This window comes from Pleurodeles waltl, chromosome 9 (assembly GCF_031143425.1).
Source record: "Pleurodeles waltl isolate 20211129_DDA chromosome 9, aPleWal1.hap1.20221129, whole genome shotgun sequence".
In the NCBI taxonomy this organism is placed as follows: Eukaryota; Metazoa; Chordata; class Amphibia; order Caudata; family Salamandridae; genus Pleurodeles; species Pleurodeles waltl.
In genome coordinates, this window is record NC_090448.1 from 966366607 (window position 1) to 966392836 (window position 26230).

A 26230-nucleotide genomic window follows, 5' to 3' on the forward strand; every position below is an offset into this window, starting at 1 on the left:
CTCACTTCAGTATCTCTCTGGAAAGTTTTGGGGTGATCCATCAAATGGGGACTGAGAAAAAAAGCGGGGTGCCAAACAGCTTTTTCCCAATGCATTTTTCACCGCCCTGGGGACCACCACCTCCCCGCGGCTAGCAACTTTAAATGAGAAGGGGGTCAGTTTCAGGGTCCTGGCAACCGCCATCTCCCCAGGCTAAGTGTTAGCTGTGTGCAGGGGGCTGCACGCCGCCCCTCAACCCCACCTCACAGCCCCATAGTCCACCACCTTCCCAGGGCTAAGTTACAATTGTGTGCGGGGAGGCATGGATACTTCGGAGTGAGCTGGCTCAGTTTCATCCAGCGCCCCCCATCTCCTTGTTCTGGAGCACTGTGACTGGTATATATATACTTATATATGTTTTGACCCCGTTTGTCAAATCTTCATGAAACTTTTTTTAAAAGGTTGGTCTACCTCAGCTCCTTCTTGGAAAGTTTTGGAATGATCCGTCAAATGGTGGTCTAGAAAAAAGTGGGGTTCCAAACTGTAAAATTCCCATGCAGTTCCACAGACTTCTTTAGACACAGCTAGCGCAAAAACTGTCGAACGGAATTACACCAAATTCAGCAGGAAGCTAAATCTTGGTCTGTAGTGCTTTTTGTGATTTGGTGTAAATCTGTGCAATGTTTTTTGAGAAATTAAGGTTAAATAATAACTGTATATTTAGAGAGTTGGGCTCATGAGAGTCCGCAGTCCTCTTGTAGGAGCGCAAATAAAAGAATGGAGCCTGGTGATTGGTCGAGAGGCCAGTTTTTCACGTAATCTTTCATGCTGTCTTTTGAGAGAAAGCACTCTTATTGGCTGGCTGTTGGAATGTTAGAAATGAAATGGCAGACATTACTGTTTACTGTGTAAAACTGGATGTGTGGTGGAAATGAAGTAAAAAAGCCTTATAAGGGAGAAGAAGAAAGGCATGACGTCCCCTCAGATTTAGAAAGAAGGTGCCTAAGGGATAACAACAGTGATAAAAATAAATATATATTGTGTTAAAATAATTTGTATGATCTCATGGGACTCTCGCAGAATCGCGAATAGTAAAAAAGGGATAGATGAGTTCTGACTACTCTCCCTTAGTAGAAATGCATATTATGGTCATTGTTTTGAGAAGAAGTGTGTAAGAGATAAGTACTGTGATAAGTGGATGGTTCATTCCTCTTTTCCAAAAAAGTTACGATCTCACAAGTCTCTCACAGGATCTTGGACAGTAGAAAGGAGTAGGTGATTTTTGAATAGACAGTAGTATGCACAGTTGCTACTGTAAGAAGGAGTATTACTGGGGATGGTGTTTGTCAGAGAGTACTATTTACACCCATTGGCTTTGTACGACTTGTGAGTATGGTATAGTCTTTTCCCACACCATAGAATGAACATCCAATTTCAGAGAGAGGGGTTTTAGCAGGGAGGACAGTCTCTGGACAAAGCATTCTATACACACGTCATCCAAGAGAGAGGACTCAGTGGAAAGGCCAGTCTTTCTCCACACACCCTCCTACTCATACCCGTTATCTGTGACAGAGTTCTAACAGAAGAGGCCAGTCCATGTACACAGCCTAGTACACACACTGTCATCTGAGAGAGAGGTCTGCCAAGAGAGGCTAGTCCATGTACATGCTCTACTATGCACAGCCATCAACTGAGGCAGAGATCTGACAGAAGAGGCTAGTTCATGTACACATCCTACAAACCACACTTATCATCTGAGACAGGTCTCACTGGAGAGGCCAGTCTTTCTCCACACAGCTTACTCCGCACACTTGTCATCTGAAAGAGAGGTCTGGAAGGAGAGGGTGGTCCATGTACACATGCACCTACTCACAGCTATCTTCTTAGACAGAGGACTGACAGAAGAGGCCAGTCCCTGTACACACCCTAATATGCACACCGTCTTCTGAGAAAGAAGCTTAGAGGAGAGGCAGTATCTCAAGCCTAAGCATCTGGGATGGTCACAGAAGCAGTGGAGGCATTCATAATGGGTATGACTATGGCACTGATCGGATGCAGTCCTTTGGAGTTGGCATGGTGGGGCAGGGATCCGATAAGAACCCAGACTGGATAAACTTCATGTCACGACCTGAGCGCTTCTTACCACTGTATTCGGCCAGTCTCTGGGCACCACCAGGTTTCTTGCTTGTTCTGGATTGACCAAGATGGGGGTGACCCTTTCTAGTAGCCACGGTGCTGCTGATATTAGAACACCAAGCAGGCTGTAACCGCCAGGAGTCCCAGAGGAGAAAAAAACAAACTTGGGAAAAACCTCAGAACAAGGAGCTCCTGGAAAAGATATAAAGGAAAGAAAAAATGAGGCACAAAAAGTCTGGAACAAAAACTGCAGACAGGAAAAAGCAGGTGAAGTCCAAAATCACAGGATACAGGAGCACAACCGGAAGGGAAGTGTTTGCAATGCAAGGAACAGAAGACCACTGTGCTTATATACTGACAAACAGAAAGTGACATGGAGGAGGTATGAAGACACCATCTTGAATTGGAAAAAGCCACATTAAAGGAAATGGAAAAATAGCTGCCGTATACAAAGTAGGGAGCAAAGCATGCAGGGAAGGAAACACAGACCCCTGGGAAAGAGAAAAATGGCAAAGAAGAAACAAAAAAGAAAAGGAGAAAAAAAGAAGAAAAGAAAAGAAACAGTAAGAAACAGGTAAGTAAAACTAGGGGGGGTAAAAGGTGGGCGCAGCGTGAAACAGAGCCCAAAGGGAAAGTTTCAGGTTGATCTGGGCCCAAAAAAAACAGGTCGCTGGCCAAAAACAGCCCACGCAGGTGGAACGCCACTGGTCTTCGCGGCGTCACACTTCATGGTGGAGGCATTTTTTTATGAGGTAGTGACAGGCCATCTGGTTAGCACTGGTTCTTTGGATAAGATCAGGAGGTGTTTGGTGAAGCCTGTATGGTCTGGTTTTGGACTAAAGTTGCTGTAACTGGGAGTGATTTTGTTGCTGAAGAATTGAGAGAGATTGTTGCAGAAGTCCCGTGGTGGAGTGATCAAGTTCCAGGCGGCCAATGGTGAGGTGAAATCTTGCACATAGGTAAAGATTTATTTGCTTTTTTAAGCTGGTATTGATGCAGTCCGCCAGAGCAGTTCGTTTGGTGGTCCGGATCATTTGGTGGTAGAGTATCAGAGCAGATTTAAATGTCTTGTCTACATTGTCCTGGCCCCTTTGACATTTCTTTAAGGTTTGTAGACTTTTTTAAAATGCCTATGGCATTTGTTTGCTTACCCAAGTTGGGCATTGTATTGTATATCAACAGGCCCCTTGACATTACTGACATGTTTTTATTTGTTGCCCTCCTGCCTTTAATTTGACACTTTCCCGGTGGATGCAGGCACTATTTTTGTTTTTATCTCAACTTAGTTCAGATATGGACTAATGTGCATAAAATCACAATATTGCTCTCTGCAGTTACAAGCACCTATCTGGAACAAAGATGATTTGTATACTTGGTCAGATGATTAATTGTATGCGGAGGGAACAAAGGGAATACTTATTACCCCCATGGAAGTCCTCCTTGCCATAGTTATGAGTGGGCAGTGAGCTTCACTCCGCTGGTGGAGTTAACAGAGTTTTTCGCACTCCCCCCTCTGGCAGAGTGCGGAGTTTGGCAAAAAACTCAGCTACCCCTGGCAGCAGAGTGGAACTCACCGGCGTGTGTAGTGTCATGTGGCCCAAGGCAACAAAGTAGGCTTCACTTTACACTCGATCTAAAATGAAGACATTTCACATTTGCCCTGGGTAAGGAGGCCCCTACCTGAGGCTTTGCTTTCTGCCGGTCAGCATCTATTGCTGTAAGTTGCTGCTGAGGGGGGGTTGCAATGGCACCAGCTCTGGTTCCAGTCCCTCCCTCTTTTCACCATCCTCAGCAGCCCAGGAGCATGGGGCAGAAGGAGGCAGAGTATAGACCCTGGACCCAGACAGCAGTGAGACCCTCGTTTTGCTTTCTCTCCTACTCGCGAGCACACAGGGGCCGGGACTGGGCCTGGCGATTATTTGCATATGAGAGGAGTGTGTGCTTGGAAAAAAGGAAACTTACAGGCAGTGCTTCACAGAAAAGAACCTGTCTCCCCAGACTCCCCGAACTTTCTCAGATGGTCTGGGGAGACAGGTTCTTTTCCGTGGAGCTCTGACTGAAAGATTCCTTTTTTCCAAGCACAGACCCCCACCACATATGCAATAATGTCCAGACCCATTGTCCTCGCCTCCTGTGCCTCTTGTCTATGGGCATAGGGGGTGGGGGCCCTGGGCCTGGACATTATTGCATATGTGACAGGCAGGGAGATGGGGCTCTGTGCTCGGAATAAAGGAAACTTGCAGACAACTCCTTCGAAAAGAGCCTGTCTCCCCAAAGACCCTGAGAAAGAAAGTGGTATATGGGGGTATGGTGCTGAGGCCAGCAGGGAGAGCTGGAGACCGGGTGAGTGTCAGCTGGTGCTGGGCCCTAAAGAAAGGGCAGTCTGAGGCTGTGTGTAAGTGCAGAAAAAGCAATTGCAAGGCTGATGCAAGACAGGGAGTGTGCTTGGCCCTCAGTAACAAGTTTGTGAAGGAAAGCAGTTGGTGAAGGGAAGTGTGCAGGTGTGGTTAAGAGTAGCAGGCTCCAGGCCAGTGGGCTGTGTCAGAGCAGAGTCTGGAAGCTTTCACTACCTAGGGCCCTGAATGCGCCCGATCTCGGAAGCGCTAAGCAGGGTCGGGCCTGACTAACCAGGCTCGACCCTGCTTAGCGCTTCCGAGCTCAGGCGTATTCGGGCCAGGGTGCCACCAGGGCAGATCGCACTACGAGGCACGTGGTACTCTGCGGAATTTCACAGAGCTCTTAGTGAACTCTGACAAATTCCATGGAGTTGAACTCCGTGAGCTCTGCCCACTCCTAGTCATAGTCACATGTGAGGCCGTTCTGACTACCAGCAGACCTGCTCCGCTAAGCTTTATTTTTTTAATAAAATCCCTCCACTGCCCCTCCAGTTCCTGTTTCTGTAACCATAGGCTGTCCACTTTCCTGTGGACAACAAGTAAGACCCGATAGAGGGGTGTTTTGTACTGACAATGGGACCTGCCATAGCAGTCCTAATTAGTGCTTATGGCTTGCATTGTGCTCCCTGCTCAGGTGCTGTAGCTGGTACGGGGCCGGCTGATACAAAGAGGGTTCCACCGAGGAGCTTGCGAGTTCACCCTGCTTGCTAATTTTACCTGGTTCTCGTGTGAGCTCATGCATTCGAAAATCAGGACAGTGCATCGGCTGCAGCTCTGCTGGAGGAGGAGGAGGTTTTGACTGTGTTAAAGGCAGATCTCCAGCAGACGATTGATTAGACAGTGACATCTGAGATGTCTCAGCTGGCTGCTAAAAAGCAGAAAGCGATGGAGGAAGAGGAGGATGCAGATTCCTCCTCTAAAGGCAGATATATTCAAGGGGGACTATTTTCTGAGTTGTTAAAAAATATCAGAGCAATGTTGGAATTTCAGTCCAAAGTTTTTTTCTCGGGAAGAGTTTGTTGCCCAGTATACTGCTACTCCTTTTAATGGCTTTCCTATGCATGATACGATAAAGACTCTGGTCACCAAGGAACGGAATGACATTGATAAGACAGCTTTTCTGTGTTTTATTTTTAAACACTATCCTCTGGAAGGATATGAGGAGAGGTACCCTCAGGCCCCTTAAGTGAATATGATCTTGGCCAGCATGACATCTGCCACTTCTCTGGCATCTGTAGAGGCATCGCTGACTGGTTCAGCAGATACAAATGTGGAGAGTTCTTTAAAAAGGCCCTTTTTGCAGCATCAATTTTTGCCTGAAGAGCAGCAACCTATGCAGCCTATACTTCTCAAACTTTTTTGAAGGACTTTCAGCTAATTTTTTATTGTGTCCAAGAACAGAGGGGTCCTACAGAGATTTTGGCCAATATGGACATTTTAGCACAGTTTATTTCTGATACCTCCTTTGATTTTCTGTGGTCTTCGACGTCGGCAGGGGCATCCATTGCAGCTCAGCATATTTTGTGGCTTAAAATGTGGAAGATGGGGCAAGCACAAAAGTCACTCCTTTCAAAACTTGCCTTTACGGGGGACAAACCTATTTCTCCTCAGATTGAAGACCTAGTAAAGAAAGTAGAGGAGGAAAACAGCTGCTGCAACCTTTCAGGCGATTTCAAACTACAAGTTCCTGTTTAAAGAAGATTTTTACTCAGTCTCTTCAATATAAACAGCCCTTAGGGGCTGGGCTCGAGGTCAGGGAGCCGCTCCTGCTGGAAAGTCCCGACCACAACAAACACAAGGACTTCAACAACCCCAGGCAAAACAATAATTACTTGCCAACTGTGGGAGGAAGCATAAGCCTCTTTTTCAATCACAGGCAAATAATGGTGTCCGACAGAGGGGTGTTGCCAGTAGTGGAACACGGGTACCAGATACAGTTTCTGTCATGGCCACGGGATCCATTTTTTCTAAAGACATCTCTGTTCATCGATCCTGCAGGCTTTGACTTTTGGGGTCCAGTCACCATTCTGAAAGTGATAATTCGACCAGTTACTAAGGCGGAAAGGGGAAATGGGTTTTATTCTCATCTGTTTTTTCGTTCCAAAGGTGGACAGCAGTTTCCAGTTCTGGATCTGAAGTCTCTCAACGGATATGTGAGAAGGTGTATGCTCAAGTTGATGAATCTGATGAGAATAATTCCCCTGGTATCAGAAAAAAAAACAAAAAAAAAAAAAACCCACATCCAATTCAACAGCTTTAACACAATGAGTCCTTTTACATAACACGCAAATTTAGGAATACGCATTCATAATTTGCTTTGCTTTATTTCCTCTTATTATTGATTTTCTACACAATCAAAAAACATAGGTATAATATAAACTAATCAATATTGAATGATAAATCACTAGAAACCCTCCCCCAATACTTTAGAAAAAACTGCCAATTGCCTTTTCACACTTCACTCAAACACGCCAATCATACCTCATACTCCCTTAAAAACACATTATATAGCACCACACACAGACAATAAAAATATTTAAAAATTATTCATAATGTATACATTCACAATATTCTTTGTAGTGCAATCATTGAACTGGACTACTTATACTGCCCAACTTCTTTTACTTCCAATCACATAACATTGTACAAACAAACAATGACATCATGGATATTATGTATATACACAATCTTAGTGGTGTAAATCAGAAGAGTAGAGTGCCCTACTGCAGACACCCGTTTTGGTGCTAAGCAGGGAAGAAAACCGCGCATCTTCTTCAGGTCACATGCAAATGAACCAGTGATAATTCCTTTAGCCTTGAAACTTCTGACGACCTCTAGGTTGAGGAAGCCGGTTGCTTCATGTCCAGTATCGTGCTTGGATTTGTCAGTGGTGTTGGAAAATCTGCAAAAATCTCATTTTGAGCATTTGGAACCGGCAGGCATGGCTTGGCTTTCAGCTAAAGTAGCGTCCTCGTGGCCATCACCTAGCCTAGGTGGATTAGGGAATCCTCTTCCTTGGTAATCACCTATCCTTACCTGAAATGTTTCCCAGATAGGGTTGTCTTACGGCCAGATCACAGTTTCTGTCCCAAATTTCAATCAGTTTTTCATTGCTCACAAGAAATTGTCCTTCCGTATTTTCAGTCTGTGTATGACATTCCTTCTATGTTAGATGTACTCTGAGCTTTGCTGGTATACTTGGAGCGTATGAGGTAATTTCGATCTTCTCAGTACCTTTTTGTGTCACATGCTCCAGCATGTAAAAGGAAAAAAGCTTCAGGTTCAGCTATCAATAGATGGGTTAGGTGGAAGATTGCTCAGGCATGTTCTTCCATGAATGGTGCGTTACCGGAAGGTGCTGTAGCTGGATCTACCAGAGCAGTGGCTGCCTCCTTGGCAGAGGCAGGTCGGGGTTCACTTCAAGAGATATGGAGGGTGCCACTTGGGCCGGCTCTGATACCTTTTTGTGTCATTACAAATTGGATGAATGCATTAATTGTTGTAAATATATGTTTTTTCAGATACATATATGTGTGTCTTAATATTGTACTTGGGTACATCCTCACATATGACTGTGACGAGGAGGTGTTCCGGAGGGCTAATTAATTAATTACCAGTGATCTTATTACCATTAAGAAGTCCTCATCATCATGGCAGATTACCACCCTCCCATCCTTCCAGGACACAATTCTATGTGCTTGGAAACTACAGGAAGTGGAGAGGGAGGGGAGGGGTTTTATTTAAAAATAAATAAAAAGCTTTGGTCTATTGGGAGGCAGAACGGCTTCACATGAGACTATGACGCGAAAGACTTCCTAAGGGTAATGAAAATCACCACTAAGTAATTAATTAATTCTAGACCATGTCCCTAAAGTCCTTTCAGGACTTAGGCTCGGAATACCCCTTGTCTAACACATATCACCTAAGATACCTCCAACGACGAAGCTGTTTCCTGGGCAAATTTGAAAAGGAGAGGGTATGTATAATATTTGCTGATACATAACTATTTACAAACGTGGGGTAGCTAAAAGAAACTAACATACAGTATCTATGGAATACTGCTCGAGGAAAAAAATCTCTAAACCAATATCTAAAGTTCTTCGATCCAAACAGAAACCTTGTGTGCAGGCAGAACTAACAGGTCAGGATTGGTTTATTATCCAGTCATGATCGCAGCCTCAGTGAGACCAGATTTAAATTCAGCTAATTTAACATAGTTCATCACCAGCACTGGTTGCCATATAAACAATGCAGAGCCAAAATATCTGCAGATGTAATGTGCTGGAAATTATAGCAAAAAAAGGCAAGATGCCACATATCCTATGGTCCTCTGTAGAAAAGCAAGAATTTTGAACCTCAAGATGGAGAAGTCATCTACCTTGGCAGGCTTCACAGGAACTTGCCCTCCTACATTACACTTAAAACATACTTGGAATTAGTAATTGCAAGAAGTGATAGCGGGCGTGGTTTTACCAATAGCATATTACGCTTTTGGAAGTCGACACATCCACCATCCATGAAGGTCTGGAAAGAGGCAACGGCATTAGTTGCCTCACATGAAAGACTGATTTATAAGCTCAGTGACCAATTACGCATCTTTGAGGAGGTCTGGGGTTCATTCCTTATTTGATACTGGATATGCTTCCAGGCCCGACCCTTTGTAGATAGTTTGTTTGACTCTTTTCTCTTGTCACTATCAGAAGCAATCTGTGTTGATTTGGAGGTACCAGTTAGAGAGACTCAAAATTATTGACATCATTTTACAAAGAAGATGCAACCTGCCTTGAGATATTACCATATGCTACAGCACCAGCATGAGATTTACATGCATTTACTATCTCAAAGGCATGTGATTACTTTGTATAATACTCTGTTTTATTTTCTTCAATTTGCTTACAATTCAATAAGAATGATTGAAATAGAAAATATATTTGACACATGATTAATATGACGTCCATATTATGTTATAAAGTAATATGTTAAATATCCTGAGACTTATGCACAGAAAAATATGGTTATAAAGACTACATTTGATTTGGCTGAAGACATACCAGGATATGCCATCCAGCTGTTGTCTGTGGCCATTCCACATGTTGGTGCACTGGTTGGAGAAGAAGAGGAGGAGTGGGCAGGTGGCAGATGGGAGACAACACAGACCTTCAAACTAAAAGATGACTTGACATTGATGAGCACATTTGAAACTCATTCAATTTATTTGTCTCAACATATATGATGAAAATCCATTAATGGCTGTGTTGAGGTATGACAAACAAATACATTTTTCTATAGTGCGGGCTGACATTCATAGCAGTGCAGTATATCTGAGCAGCTGACAGGATGTATTGGGGGAGTGGCTAGGCAGTGTGAGAGCTCCGACGGATCGGAACCTAAAAGCGGCAGAGTCAGAGCATCCTGGCCCCTGGATGCCGGTGATGTGACGGGTACGGCAGCGGGGGGTGGGGGGGGGGGGGGGGCAGCGAGGGCGACAGCACCACTGGAGCGAGTGCTGGGGCCCGCAGTAATCAGGGTGCATGATGCCTTGCATGCCGGCCTTATGCCTCGGAGGCCCTGCAGAGATAAGGGCTGCCGGTGGGCCTGAGGTGCAGGTTGGCCGAGCTGCGCGGTGCGGTTTGAACAGTATAGCTTGCCAACCGCCCCCACCCCCCCATTCTTCTCTGGTGCTGATCGGCTGGGAGCTGGCTGGGTTTTGCCGCCGGGCCACGGATCCTGCTGGGGGCGATGGCGCCCTTGGGGTGAATGCTGAGGCCCAAAATACCCCAGGGCCTGTGACACTCTAAACTCTGGTCTTGTGCTTTGGAGGCCACGGGGCAGCAGGGGCTGCGGGCGGGCCTGAGGCGCAGGTCGGCTGACTTGCGTAGTGCAGCTCAAGAACTACCACTGGCCAGCCCGCCCCCCATGACCCTCCCACACTGCCCCGCCCTTGGAGGGGCCCTCTGGGGGAGCTCGACCCTCTCTCCTTCCAGTTGGCTGATGCGAGGGGCCTGAGATGGCTTGTGCTGGGACAGACTTGGTACATTGGAGGCCCCATAGCGGCGGCCAGTGAGGAGGAGGCCCTACAGGTACTCTGCAAATTTATAACTGCGACTGGCGAAGTGGGGGAGAGATACTTGGCTCTGGGGCAACAGGCATGGTTGCTTGAGTGCTCGCCCTTGGCACAGGCGCCCCTCCCCCCCATGGCCCTGGCCACCCCCGAACCCTATTTAGACAATGGGCAAAGGCGATCCCAAACAACAGAAGCTTGCATTTGACAAGCAGAAGCAGGCACCCCAACATAACGTGCCCACAATGTCTGAGACGGGGGCCTGCGCGGACGGGGACTCTGAAGTGCCCTACAACACCAATGCAATACTGATGGAGCTGCGCACCGGTTTCAGGGCCATCGTTGCTAGGTTTGATACCATAGCTAGCTGCTTGGATCGGAAGGGGAAGCGTCTTGACCTACACAATAAGAGAATGGCACATTCAGAGGACTGAATCTCTAAGATCGAGGATGCCACTGTCAAAATGGCCAAGAAGTTAGAGGTAGTTAGAGGTTTACGCACAGTCACCATAAAAAATGAAGACCTGGACGCACGGGGCAGACACAATAGTCTTCTAATCTTGGGGGTGGCGGAAACTACTAATATAGGGCGCATGGACCTCTTTGTCGAACGTCTGCTTACAGAATTGTATGATCGTGCTAGCTTTACCTCCACATTCATGGTAGAACAGGGGCACGGGTCCCTCTTGGCGCACGTGTGCCAGGAGCCCCCTGTGTCGTATTGTTGCACGCCTCCTACACTACAGAGATCGCGGCACAGCATTCCGCTTGGCCCGCGAAAAGACCCCACTGCAATATCAAGGAACCACAATCTCCATTTATCTGGACTTCACGATGGCGGTGCAGGAGGCCAGACGGAAGTTTCAAGATGCTAAGCCCACCCTTCATGGTCTGGGTCTCCGATATGGTATGCCGTACCCAGCCAGACTCTGTGTCGATGTCCAGGGCAAGGCAGGTTTCTTTGATAAACCAGCAGAGGTACTTGAATTTTGTAAAAAGCAGTCCAAGAAGAGCCCACGTTCAGCTCACTCATCACCTCAAAGGTCCCCAATCTGTACCCTGGGGGCATCCAGTCAAGACCTGTTCTCAGAGACATGACTACAGTCTGGCTCTTGGGGGGGTGTTGCTGCTTGGACAGCGGTGAGGCCCACTGGTACATTGTGTATCATGGCCCTCTCCTGCCGCCCCACCCACTGCCCTCGCAGGGGAACCTTAGACTCCTCAATAATGCTTACAATGCTTAAATATACCTATGCGACAGGGGTTCACCCTCGGATGTGTTGTCACCCCTCATGGTTGATACCACATTGTTTGTTGTAATGGGGTTGTTTTGTTTTTGTTTCACTAAGTCACTTGGCAACTTCTGCCAGGTGTGGGTGGGGGATTTGGGATAGTTGGGATTTATTTAATGTAGCTATTTTTAGACCACTGCTAGTTTGTTTTTCTGTGCACTCCCAGGGGACTTATGTGCACACATTTACCTCGAATCAATGACTGCTACACAGACTATAGGGCAACCCACTTTAAATATCACATTTATGTCCTGGAATATTAGGGGTTTAAATAAGTCACGCAAAGGGAAGCAAGTTTTACAATATTTAACCAGACATGGCACGTAGAAAGTCTTTCTGCAAGGGACTCATTTAGCGCCCACTCCTAGCTCTACATTTGCTAAACAATGGGGCCCTCACACATTTTACTCTGCCTCTCTAACTAAAGCTTCTACTCCCGAGGGGTCTGCATATTGATCCATAAAAAATTACCATTCCACCACCAACACACTATTGCAGACCCACAGGGCAGATTCATTTTGGTATGTGGTGTGCTGGCTGGTCATTTGATCGCCCTACATTAATATATATGCTCCTAATGTAGACAACCCAGATTTCTTCTCCACACTCCAGATGCACATAGACAGGGAGCCCGCGGACCATCTGATACTTGGAGGTGACTTTAATCTACTCCAGGATACAAGCCTGGACACCACACCCATGCACCCTGTGAAAAAAAACAATCTTTGAAAGTTCTACAAGATATATGCCATACCCACTCCTTGCGGGACCCCTGACGGTTATCACCCTCTGCCGCACTAACCTATACATTCTACTCTGCCCCTCATGACACCTGGTCCTGCATTGATTTCTGGCTTATGTCACCACAGACCTTGCCCTGACTTTGCTCTGTCTCCCATCTCCCTCGGACTCTTTCAGATCACTCTCCAGTTCGACTCGATTTATGCATTCCCTGAAAGGGCTATTTTGAGCACCCATGGCACTTTCCTTCTATGGCCCTACTAGATGAGGTGTTCTGTTCGGATCTCCGCACTGCTATTATAGAATACTTTACTATTAACACAGCCTCAGATACATCTAAAGCTACACTATGGGAGGTGTTCAAGGCCTACATAAGAGGGATCTCTATATCTAAGCACTCAGGTGTTCTGCGACCTATCCACCGGCATATTAGCCCTATTGAAACTGCACTGGCAGAGACGGACAGCGTGGCAGTCTCATGATGCGTGGGGGCAGATCAGCTTGCCCGAGCTAAGTTGCTGGACACATTTCGGGACTTGGCGGAACGTGGGGCCAACTTCTTGGGTAAATATGCCAGGGCGCGTTGGTATGGCAAGGGGAGAGGCCCAACCACACTTCTGCATGCCTTCTGCACCCCCCTAGGTCGATCTCTTATTTTCCTGAGTTGCAAGGGCCCTGCAGCTCGAAGACTTCAATGCCCTCTGAAGTACAAAGTCTACTGTTTAATTATTATCAGCAATTTTACATCACCTGCGTACAGAGTCACCCCCCTGAGATGCAGCGGTATCTGGAGGAGGTAGCCATGGTGTGGTTAAGCTCACCACAATAGCAGTATCTAAGTGAACCCTTCACGCCTGAGGAGGTTACGCTGGCAATTGATTAGTTGAATGGCTCTAAGGCGCCAGGCACGGATGAATTTGTTGATGTCTTTTATCAGGCATAAAAGCACATCCTGACCTCCCACCTTCTGAACATGTACCTGGAGGAAATGGAGGAGGGAGTGCTCCTGCCCAAGCTACGGGGGCCGTGGTCACTTTACTGTTAAAACCGGACAAAGACCCCACCCTCTGTGGCTCATACCGTCCTTTGTCACTTCTGAATTTTGATAATAAAATTCTGGCATAGATGGGGGCTAATCGGCTGTCCCTTTTGCTGGACCAGATAATCTCAGCAGCTCAATTGGGATTTGTGCCACACAGGTCCACGTCACTGAACTTGCGTACAGTGTTCGCGTCTCTTCATAGAGTTTCACCAAAGATACTAGCAGCGGTTGCCTAATTTGACTTGGAGAAGACTTTTGATTCTTTAGAGTGGCCCTTTCTAGAGGCCAGTCTCCATAAGCTCAGTATGCCCCGGGGCTTCATCTCATTGATAATGATACTGTATTCCTCTCCTACTGCCCGTATCCGGGTGAACGGCACACTGTCACATGCCTTTCCCATCACCAGGGGAACTCAGCAGAGATGCCCTCTCTCGCCCCTCCTTTCCATAGTTGTGATGGACCCTTTGGTCCGTCACCTCCAGGAAAAACATATACGTAGAGGATTGCAATTCATGACCGGACCTTTGTTGGTCTCCTTAAATGCAGATGACATCTTCTTGTTTTTCTGCCAACTCGTCACCAATTTGAGCCCGTTGATGGCAGAGATAGCTCGGTTTGGTGATTTCTCTGGCTTGCGGATTAACTGGCATAAGTCTGAGCTGTTTCCCCTCACCGAGGTGACTACCCCAGTGAACTGCAAGCTCCCTCTCTCCTGGCGTGAGGACCAGGTTAAGTATATACATCGGGAGAAGGATCATATACTCAGACTAAATTATGGACCAGCAATGGTAAGGCTAAATATGCAGATAGACCACTGGATCTGCCTCTCCTTGTCAATGGCCGGCCCCATTGCATTAATTAAAATAGTGGTACTTGTGCGGTTTTTATATCTCTTTATTAACATACCGATTCCCCTCACCAACACATTTTTCACTACACTACAGAGTTCTTTGACGCAGTTGATTTGGGCTCGGAAGTGCCCCCGTGTGCGCTAGGAGGTACTGACACTTCCGTATGAGTGTGGGGATTTTGTGGTCACCCAGTTTCAGTTATACTATCTAGCTGGCCCAATGCCACTAGGCGTACTATTGCTACCACCCGGATGCCCGGTTACCATATACAATACAAGAACGGGACTCTGTGTTCCCGATTCAATTGCAATCACTTTTGCCACTTGGGCATCCATTAGATCCTGCAGATGCCCAGCCGTTGGCCATGACATGCTGGGCTTGGCATCGATTGGCTCGCCCTCTATCTTATAACTTGCTATACTCAGCGGCGCTCCCTCTAGGCAACAATCCTCGGCTCCCCCTTATGGCGGAGAAGCTGGTGTTCTCTCCAGCTTGCCACCATGGGTGACCTCTTCCCCCATGATCATATATTCCCGCAAACAGAGGCCAGTCATTTTTAATCCACCACATACATGGATCATTTTGTCCTCCAACATTTGCAGAGCACACTGCGGGCACTTTTGCCTACTTACCCAGTAGCGGCCTCTGATTTTTTACCACTCACATTAATTATAACAGCAGACTCCAGCGCTGGCTTGGTTTCCGTGCATCCCTTGAGCTTCTCCCCATTCAGCACAGGAGGGTGCGAGAAGCCTGGGAGGTAGACCTGGGGCATCAGCTGTCTGATAAGATATGGTATGATTGTTGTTCTCAAACACGCAAGGTGTCTTTATTTCATAGACACAAACTTGTACCTTATAAATTTCTTTGTAGAATCTATGTGATGCCTAGTGCCTTGGCAAAAATAGACCCCTCCCGATCTTCTGCATGGCTGAAGTGTAAAGCAGAAAATGCTCATTTAACATGGACATGTGGCGGGGTGGCGGAATATTGGAGAAATGTTTTTAATACATTGTCATCTATGGTGGGTACCACTGTTGCCCCTGACCCCCTGATGGCATTGTTGGTATATGTTCAAAATATTGCTACACCTCTCCGACGCTTCACAGCCATAGATCTTCTCTTGGCAAGGTGGGAGATAGCTTTCATTGGGGTTCTGGGATGCTGCCTACGATGCGGGTGTGGCTTCAGAGCCTCATATACTGTGACACAACTAGCGAGATATATGCCTCTCTGCAGCCAGGGACCACTTGTCAGCCCTGGATGACACCGAGATGCTGGGCGACTCTGCCCATGAGCACCCTGCCGCCAATAGTGTGAGGATATTCGGAACGGAGACATTGCCGATGATTGCCTCTTTGACCTCTCAGTAAAAATAGTGCATAATATATGTCATCCTCCTATAACTCATATGCTACTGCCCTTTATGTGTTACACTTCTCTTTGTATGAGCTTCTTATGTGTATATGTCCCCCAAATGCGACTGCAAAGCGACACGGGTGGTGCATGGTTCTGTCCCTACTGGGTGCACAGCCTATTTTTTATATTCTTTTGGTTTGAAAAGCTGATAGGATGTATTTAGATACAGGGTCAGGTTGTCGCCTAGTCACAGTAGAGGCTATGCTAACCTTGTATCCCAAAGAGGAGGGTAATTCTTAGTGTGAGTGACATGCGAGTGATGTGTGCCTAAATGTGAGAGGGAGGGTAGTGTGACACGTGTGGGGAATTGTAATTTAGTGAAAAGATAGAGGGGTTAAAGTTCTCGTGTTGGGATATCCTGGAACAAGTTAAGCAATGTGCATGGTGGCGAGGATACGCTTAACAAGTAGGGGGGTGAGATGGAGACAGCATCAAGGTCTGCCTACAGGAAGAGCGTTTACCACCTGTGTCTTACAAATCTTGTCCTTCACCCATCTGCTCTCATTTTGGCACTTTTTTCAGGTCCCCCACACTCCATACCTCCACCCTCAAAGCACTGATAGAGTCTATTAGCACCTGCCACATGACCACCTTCTTTGGCCCACTGAGTGTGTATGGAAGCAGGTAATGCAGTTCCTTGTGGTTTCCTACAGCAAAGGCACATTTAATTTTATATCCTTCTGAGTGTAGTTCCTCATTCTCATTTGGGTGAACTGCATTGTAAGGTTGTAGTAGGTCGATGGGAAGTCAGCAAATTCACACAGTCCATGAGGAAAATGTAAAAGCTTGGGAGTGGCTGTATTGTTACATGCTTGGTGGTTGTTAAGCTACAAGTAGTAATTTTATGGTCATAACCTAAGTCATAAGATCTCAGTCCCTGGTCTAAGGGAACGTTATTTCCACCTGGAAATGGTGAATACCATATGACAGAGATTTCTGCAAAGGCGTGGGTAGATTGTTACATGTGCAAGGATCTTCACAGGTATATTTACTTATGTAGCTAGGGCCCATAATGTGTTTGATTGCTACCAGATTGTGAACAAATAAATGGGGGAACAATACATTGGAGGACTACAGTCTTCCTTACAAAAACGGTTTGCAAGCCTTATTGATCAGAGCTCTGATGACTGCTAACATTGAACAGAGCAGAAAGAAAAATACTATGGAAAATCAATATATACTATTACAGTAACTTTTCAAGTAAAAACAAAAGCGTTTAAGAGTTTAGAGAAGTGAGTTCAACAGGAAGGAATATAAGCCTATATTCAGGTTCATTATCAGTGATAACTGATATCCTAAAATTGGGGTGTCTCACAGACAGCGGTCCCTAGAGACCATGGATCAGTGACTCCACATTCAAGGGTCTACCAACACAAATGATAAGAGGGCAGTTCACAATCGTCCCGAAGACAATGGTGTGTGATCCCAGTGGGACAAAAGGCACACTCTAGGGCTACTCAGACTTGTTTGACCTGCCTCGCAAGAAGTCCAAATGGAATACTAGCCTCTGCAGCAAAGCTAGGTTAGAGGGCAACAAAAATGACAAACACCTAGGCCCGCAGGAAAGGTGCTCTCCATTTATATTATCATTCATCTCACCTCCCCTTGTAGCAGCAGTATCTGGAGGCAGCCCTTCGCCACTCTCTTGTGGAGGAAGGACATCTACGTGCTGTGTGCATCTGTGGAATACTTAAGCTGGCTGAGGGCTTCAAGGCATATAGATCAGAAGCAGCAGTGCGCGCCAAGAGCCGCAGCTGGCCTGAAAATGGGCAGTACTCGGTTCCGAATCCTGGTAGAACAAGCAGGAGGATCCACTCAGGTTTGTCTCCAATAAGTTGTACTGTACACCGGTGTAGAGCATCAGCTTTTTGTTAACAAGTCTTGCCATTTCGGCTCAACCTACTGCCAACCAAAGGCTACGCATATTTATAGTTCAAAAATCCAGTAAACCAGATTGGGACCGAAATCCTCTCTTCCAAGTGGATTCTAGGAAAGACATCATTTGCCTTCTTCCCAGACTGTACTTTATAATGGGCCAGAATGTGGCCACTACCTATATGCAAAGCACAAGGCTGTCTTTGGCAGGAACACTTGTGTCTTCCCTCCAGAAATGTCTTGAAGACAAAGGAAGCAGACGAAGATGAAATGAGGGATGGGCTGTCCTTGTTCTCTTTCTGCAGTAGCCATTGTCCATCTAGCAATTTCCATTTGCACAAGTATTAGGATGTTCGGGTTGAGCTAATGATAGTCCTAATGACAGTTGTCCTACTAGTGATAGGAAACCATCCCATGTGGCCATATCTTCTTTTGTTATCAATCATTAGTGCTAAGGCAATCCATAAAAACCTTTGCAAGCATGTACAATCATACAACAGAAAAATATGAAGTGATCTCATCTGTCACAGGCCCATGGATTTAGGCCCACATTTATCATTCTTTCGCGCAAGGTAATGCAGCAATACAACTGGACAGAGCAGAAGTGCACCGTACCTATCAAGATACATTGCATTCCTGCCCTCTTCCGGCTCTGGCACACAATCAGCAGCCTAGTGTCAACGCAGGTACGCTTGCATGATGGAGCAAGGAGGCCTGTGTTACAGGTAGGATTGTTTTTGTGCAGGAATGGGTACCTTCCTGCACAAAAACAATCCTTAGAGGAATATTCCTCTAAGTGTGCTGCAGAATAGAGCAGATATTTAAAGAGGAAACAAGGAGACCTCTGGTGGGAAACAAGTGCCAACTCATCAAACACGTGAAAGGTGATGGAAGAAATGCTTCAATAAACCTAACACTGGTAAACACTTAGGTTAGCATTCTATCTCCTCCCTCTTTTGCCCGCTACGTTACCACAGATTAGACACAGCCACACGCAAATCAGTCTTGGTTCTGCTTCAATAGTAAAATTCCAGCCCAAGCTGCCAAACAGGTCATCTGTGAACTGGATCATAAACAACTCAAGATCGATTTTGGCCTGACAGTGGGAGGATGGACAGCAGGATGGGAGGGACAAGCAAAGTGGGACAGGGTGGTAGGGGGATGGAGGAAGGGCACAAAGCAACAGACAGCTGGAAAAGAGTGGTATGGTTAAGCAACATGAAGGATGGAGGTGGGGGACAAGCAAGACCACAGATGGCAGAAGGGGGGAGGAAGGAGCAAGCTACACCACAGATTGCAGCAGGAGGAAGGGAGGGAGCAAGTAACAGCATGGACAGTGGGAGAAGGGTAGAAGGGCAATGGGGCAAGCAAGGATGTGGAGCGGGTTGATGGACAGCAAACACAAGCTTTCTTATGAAGTGCAACAAAGAAAAAAAACAATAACCTCCAGAAGCATGTGGCTAGAGGAAGGACATTGACAGCAGACACAAAGCTGCACTTGGTCTATCCTCCACGGACTGGACAAACACAAGAAGAGAAAAGGAAAGCAGGAGGCATTGACCAATGAGAAACAAGGAAACAAGAGTGACATTGAAGCTGACCAATGGTAAGAAATGGGAGAGCCTTGTGTTACTCCAGATTTACCAAGCACTGCAGGGCTAATCAAGGTGGCCTTGCATGGCTTGGTAAATCTGACTTTAGGGTTGAGTTGCACTTGCATTACCTTGGATGACACAAGGGCAATGCAACATTTTGATAAATCAGGCCCTAACTTTGTGTGTGCACGCATCCATTCACATGTATGGTTTGTGATGCAGTGGAGTGGTGTTGCCACATCATGTTGTAGTAGTTGCACATTTCTATTGATTTAACAGTGACACACCTAGTTTGTCATTGAGGAATGGGCAAATCCTCATACTCCTGTTCCTGGTGTCTGCAAGTCATCCACTTGTATTACTACAAATGAGTGACCAACACAAGCCTTCTGGCTCATTCCTGCTGCCTTGAATGTACATTCCATGTCTTGTAGCCCATCTCCCCTTAAAGATATGGTGGTAAAATGGAAAACATGAACTGGCCTAACCCGATGGCAATTAACACTTCATATTTAGCATGTAATAATGTTAGGGAAATGTAAATTATGCACTTGCATATCTGCATTTTTCATTCATGCCATGTGTTCTAAACATGACCTTGACTTGATCGTACTGATTTACTTTTGCTCTATTCATATAAAACCTACATAAGGAATCCATAAGCTTCTCTTAATTGCACTCCACCATACACAATTTATATCTGAAAGTGCTTCTTCGTTAACTGATAGGTATGTGTGTCTGCATGCATTCATGAATGTATGGCTGGAGGACTGTAAGAATGAAGGAATGGTTCACATAGGCAGACAAAATAGCAAATTAGTGAACTTAAGAAAAGGCTAGATCCATTGGCTTTTTAAAATTAAGATGAGAAGACTTGAAGACTCAGCGCTTGCCTTTTGGGAGTTCAATCAGCACAAGAATGTGTGTAATATTTTTCACTAGTACGCCTACAATGTCAATATGTGCCTGGATAGTATACAACTTTTGTGTGGTTCCTCGCTACATGCACTGTGCAAATGTCAAAGCTAATTGGTTTTTGCCAATACTTGGTTTAATTTTAGAGGGTGTGGCAACTTCCAGACATAGGCCCTCATTATGACATTGACGGTAAATGCCGCTTACTGCCACGCTGACCGCCATCAAGTTACCGCCGCGCTGGCGAATATCCGTTCACCATATTATGACACACACACACCAATCTGACAGAATACAGCCGCATACACAAATCCGCCACACCAAAGGTCAGTGATAAACTGGCGGTCCCAAAACCCACACCGTTACGCCAACAGAACAACACCCATCACATTATGACCCACGAATCACCACGGTGACATTCAACTGCTGTAAACCATTGGCGGTACATACCGCCGCGCTTAGAATGGACACCCACATACAAAACAGCACTACATTGGCCCATTCAAACAACACACACCTGACACCCATATCGACACCACACCCACACCACTGTAAAACACACACCCACATTACCCACAACCCTTTACCAACAACTATTGCCATCATGAGACTGAGAAGAGGAGCACAGAGACAACTAGACACACACACTACTCACACCCATACACCCCTCACGCACTCCACATCACACACCCCACCACATTACCCAACAAACCCTCACCAACACACATCACACAACACCTATTGCACCACAAAGGCAACCCCGTTTCACTCAGGAGGAGTTAAGGGTCATGGTGGAGGAAATCGTGAGGATAGAGCTACAGCTCTTTGGAGCACAGGTGCAGCAGATATGAATAGCAAGGAAGATGGAGCCATGGCGGAGAACTGTGGTCAGGGCCAACGCCGTGGGACAGCATCCAAGAACAAGGGACGACATCAGGAAGAGGTGGAACGACCTACGGGGGAAAGTACGTTCCATTGCAGCAAGACACCAGCTTGCCATACAGAGGACTGGCGGTGGACCCCCTCTTCCGCCCCCACAACTCACACAATGGGAGGAGCACGTACTGGCAATACTGCATCCGGAGGGACTCACCGGAGTTGGTGGAGGACTGGACACTGGTAAGACTACTTATAACAATTATCACCCCCATACCTGCAAGCCATCACACACCCTCACCCTCACTCCCATCACTCCACCACATCTCACACACTCCACCATCACATCTCACTCATCTCAATGCCACACCCTGCATGCTGTACCAATGCATGGGCACCCCCCCAGCCCTGCTTGGACACTCATCACCAAAGCATGCACAGCATAGGGAAACTAACAAAACCACAATACACCAACATACTCAAGCAAAAGCTGACAGGGGTACAACAACCATAGAGGGGAAGCTACAGAAGTACTAATGTCCGACTCCTGAAGCATAATACATCATTTACATCCCCACATGTACCCCAGCCAATGTCACTGGAGAGGAGGTGCCACCACTATCCAGTCCCCCAACAGAAGAGGCCCACAGTGATGACAGTAACTCTGGACTTCAGGATCTGGACGATCTACCTGGCCCATCAGAGACCACTGAACAGTTGGTCACCCAAACCCACTCACAGACCATCACAGAGCCTCCCCCATCAGGAACCAACACCACAGCACCCACTCAGCGTACCCACACCTCTTTCCCCAGGACACGTCAATCAGCAGTGTGCCCACCTGTACAGGGAACCCAGGCCACACCTTGCACACAAGACAATCAAGGACCTGGGGTCAGTGGGCACACAATTCAGGGGTCAGAGGCACAGGCCAACAGGGACACTGGGAGGACTGCTGTGTGCCGGGGGAGGACAGGAGCAGGGAACCAACTCTCCAGGAGGCACTCTCTGAGATCCTGGGAGCCTACCAACATTCCCAGGACACAATGGGCCAGATCCTAGACAACGTGATAGAGAACAGGTGGCTGCAGGAGGGACAGCATCAGGAGATCAGGGAGGACTTGCAGGGCATTAACAACACCCTGATCTCCATAGCAGGGGTGCTGGCAGACATGGCCAACATCATGAGGGAGGCAACAGCACACCAGCGGGCCCCTGCCACTAGCCAGTCATCTGAACAGCCCTCCACGTCTGCTGCCGCTAGTGGCCACCAGCATCCCTCCCCCTGCAGAAGGTGAACCGCCCCACAAACGTTCCCTGCAAACCAGACAGAAGCCAGAGACACTTGCCAAGACCACGGCCATGAAATGAGACTCTCCTGATTGTCCCCCTTGTGTCCCACTCAGTCACCTTGTCCACCTTGAACTGCCATTGCTCCCCTTCCTATGTCCCCATGGACAATGCACCTGTGCTACAAACAGACTGGAACAATACCCTGGACATTCCTCCATCATCACCCCATTCCATTGCACTTTACCCTCTATATATTAGCACAACAATAAACACCCTTGGATAAAACTCAACTACTAGTATTTCATGTATTGCAAATTTGTATTGATTGAAACAGCTACAACCATTGCAAATGAACAGTAAGTTGCATGAGCATAGAATTAATGACCTGTAGCTGGCTGTTGTGATCACACCAGGAGAATGTTGTCATATCACCAACATCTGCAAAATGAATATCCATAGGTAACAGTAAGTAGGGGAAAGAAGTGGGTAATGCCAATGCCACACAGAATACACAAATAGTCATAGAAATGTGAAGTTGCACTGTCTCACCTGTGTGTCATTGGAAGTACTGACGTATCACTGATGTTCTGTTGTCCACATCCTCATCCTCTGCCTCCTCATCCTCACTGTCCACAGGGTCCACTGCTGCCACAAAGGCATCTCCAGTCTCTTCCTACAGAAAAGGTACATGGCGTCTGAGGGCCAGGTTGTGCAACATGCAGCATGCCACTACTATCTGGCAGACTTTCTTGGGTGAGTAGCACAGGGATCCACCTGTCAGATGGAGGAACCTGAATCTGACCTTCAGGAGGCCAAAGGTCCTTTCAATGATCTTTCTGGTTCGCCCATATGCCTCATTATAACGTTCGTCAGCCCTTGTCCTGGCATTCCTCACAGGGGTCAGCAGCCATGATAGTTTTGTGTAACCAGAGTCACCTGCAAATATTGAGGGAAAACATTTAGCCACACACTATCCTATATGGCCAACACCATAGGCATACACCAACATATACTGGGTGGGAACGAGGGCTCACCTATAAGCCACACCCCGTGCCTCTGTAGTTGGGACATCACATTTGGGATGCTGCTATTCCTCAGGACAAAGGCATCATGCACCGACCCTGGATACTTAGCATTGACGTGGGAGATGTACTGGTCTGCCAGGCACACCATCTGCACATTCATGGAATGAAAACTCTTACGATTCCTGTACACCTGTTCATTCTGGCGGGGGAGGTACAAATGCAATATGTGTTCCGTCAATCACCCCAATATGTCCCATTGCATAAAACCCGTCCTTCACAGTGGTCAAATCCTCAACCTTGGGAAAACAATGTAGCTGCACATGTGTTTTATCAGGGCAGACAAGACTCTTGCTAGCACGATTGAGAACATTGGCTGTGACATTCCTGCTGCCAAGCCCACTGTCACTTGGAAAGAACCAGTTGCCAGGAAATGGAGCACTGATAGAACCAGCACAAGAGGGGGGGGATCCAAGTGGGCTGATGGATAGCTGATATCAGGTCAGGTTGCAATTGGGCGCACAGCTCTGCGATTGTGGCCCTGTCCAGTCAATAGGTGAGTATTATGTGCCTGCAGTCCTGTGTAGCCAAGTCCACCAGGGGTCTGTACACGGGAGTATGTCCTCCCCCCGTCCTGCACATAGGGGCAGGGTAGCAGGGACCCAGCCTAGCACCTCAGCCAAACAGTTTACGGGGACAGTGGTAGCACCACCTACTCGGGGTGGTAGGGATAGCAGACCAACAATACTGAAGGGGAAGGAGGCAGCACAACCTGGGATGAAAGGGAAGAGTCTGGCACCAGCTGGGAAGAAGGGGAAGGAGCCTGCACCAGCTGTGAAGAAGGGGAAGGAGCCTGCACCAGCTGGGAAGAAGGGGAAGGAGACTGCACCAGCTGTGAAGAAGGGGAAGGAGCCTGCACCAGCTGGAAAGAAGGGGAAGGAGCCTGCACCAACTGTGAAGAAGGGGAAGGAGCCTGCACCAGCAGGCAGAGTGAGGAAGAGCCCATCCAGCCCTGCTAGGAAGGGTAAGGGATCCCCAACCCATGACCAGGAGGAGAAGAGGCACTCTATGCCAGCGGAAGCTGTCAGCCAAACACCGCCACCACCACCAGCTGTCACAGGGCTCCCACCACCAGCCCTGATTGTGCTGCCATCACAGAGTGCAGGGGCTGACCAGGAGCATTCCCCAACCACCACCACAGTGCAGCCATCACAGAGTGCAGGGGCTGACCAGGAGCCTCCCCCAACCACTACCACAGTGCAGCCATCACAGAGTGCAGGGACTGTCCAGGAGACTCCCCAAACCACCACCACAGTGCAGCCATCACCGCCAGCAGACGCCATGTAGTCCACCCTCCCGGGGCTACTGTGTGGGCGGCCCCCTCCAGAACCAGTGGGCAAGTCACCCACTCAACAGCTTGTGGCCTTGCACTTCCCAGGACAAAGCTCAGGGCATGTTGCCCCCTCCAGAACCAGTGGGGAAGACACCCACTCAAGAGACTGTGGCCTTGCACTCCCCAGGACAAAGCACAGGGCATTTTGCCCCCTCCAGGACCAGTGGGGAAGACACCCACTCGAGAGACTGTGGCCTTGCACTCCCCAGGACAAAGCACAGGGCATGTTGCCCCCTCCAGAACCAGTGGGCTTGTTCCCGGATCCGGCTGAGGTGCCCCCCTCACCCCCTGAGGTGCCTGCCTATTTATCAACTGATGCCCCTGCAGTGTTCTATCTGAATTTGGGCAATATTCGAGTTGGGCCTTGGACTGTGCGCTGTGGCCATGTGTCCCCTTTGAACTATGGACTGGGCAGTGTCCCTTTTTTATACAAGTTTACATATCTGTTTCATGGCCAAATCGGATTATTGATTTTTTTGTTGAACTGATTACAATCACTTTAGTTAATTCCTGTTGTCCTTGCATTATTCTGCTGATTTTCAGGGTCAAATTGTTTTTGTACTGCAGCTGGTTGTGTGTATGGGGTGTGTGTGTCGGGTGTGTGTTGTGGGTGTGTATGTCACTCTCGTTTTCCTCCCACCCGCCCTTGTTTGCTAGGCGTCTGTACACACCGTTGTCGTCTGCGCGTGCGTTGGTGCTCCAGGTGGAGCATAACGTAAAAGATCATCGGGAAAACTTGCAGTTCGGGTTCCATAGCGGCGTGATTCTTCCCTGTGTCTCCAATGGTGAGTACTTTGACTTTTGTGCTCTGTTTCCGCCAGGCTTTTGATGGCGTTGGTACTGCCCCACAAAAGGTGGCGGTTTCCTGTGTCAAAATATGGTGGATGGTACTTTGTCTTCCGCCAGTCTATAGACGGCTGCCGCCGTGGTGACTGTTGTTTCCGCCTTGGCGGTCGGTGTGGTACATTGGCTGTCTATGGGAGATATCACCGCCATGGTCATAATTTGGTGGTAATTACCGCCAGCCTGTTGGCGGTGTTACTGCCACGTTATCACCCACCGCCAGGGTCGTAATGAGGACCATAATTTGCTACCACACACTTGCTATCACTTGCAGTTTACCCCATTCTGTGTGAGCATTGCGAGCAGTACCCAGCTTCAAAACTTCATAAGACAGGCAGTGGTAATGCCAATAGAGCTGCTCCTTTCAAATATACAAATATTTTTTAGTTTATTATTTTTTGCAAAAATATACTACATATGCTATGGGCACTAATAAAAAATAGAGTTGTTCTGTCTAAAGGTCGCATGCATATGTTTTCAACAAAAAGTTAAAACCCCATT

The 26230-nt window shown here is 47.4% G+C and overlaps 1 long non-coding RNA gene across 1 annotated transcript in view; it reads left to right on the top strand.

Annotated features, from left to right (window-relative positions):
- Positions 1-10555: 10555 nt before the first annotated feature.
- The window catches only part of LOC138258747 (uncharacterized), an 87907-nt gene continuing 72232 nt past the window's right edge, over positions 10556-26230 (top strand). Inside the window, exon 1 of the long non-coding RNA XR_011198545.1 lies at positions 10556-10591. This is a non-coding gene — a long non-coding RNA (uncharacterized lncRNA). The remainder of the gene's footprint in view (positions 10592-26230) is intronic.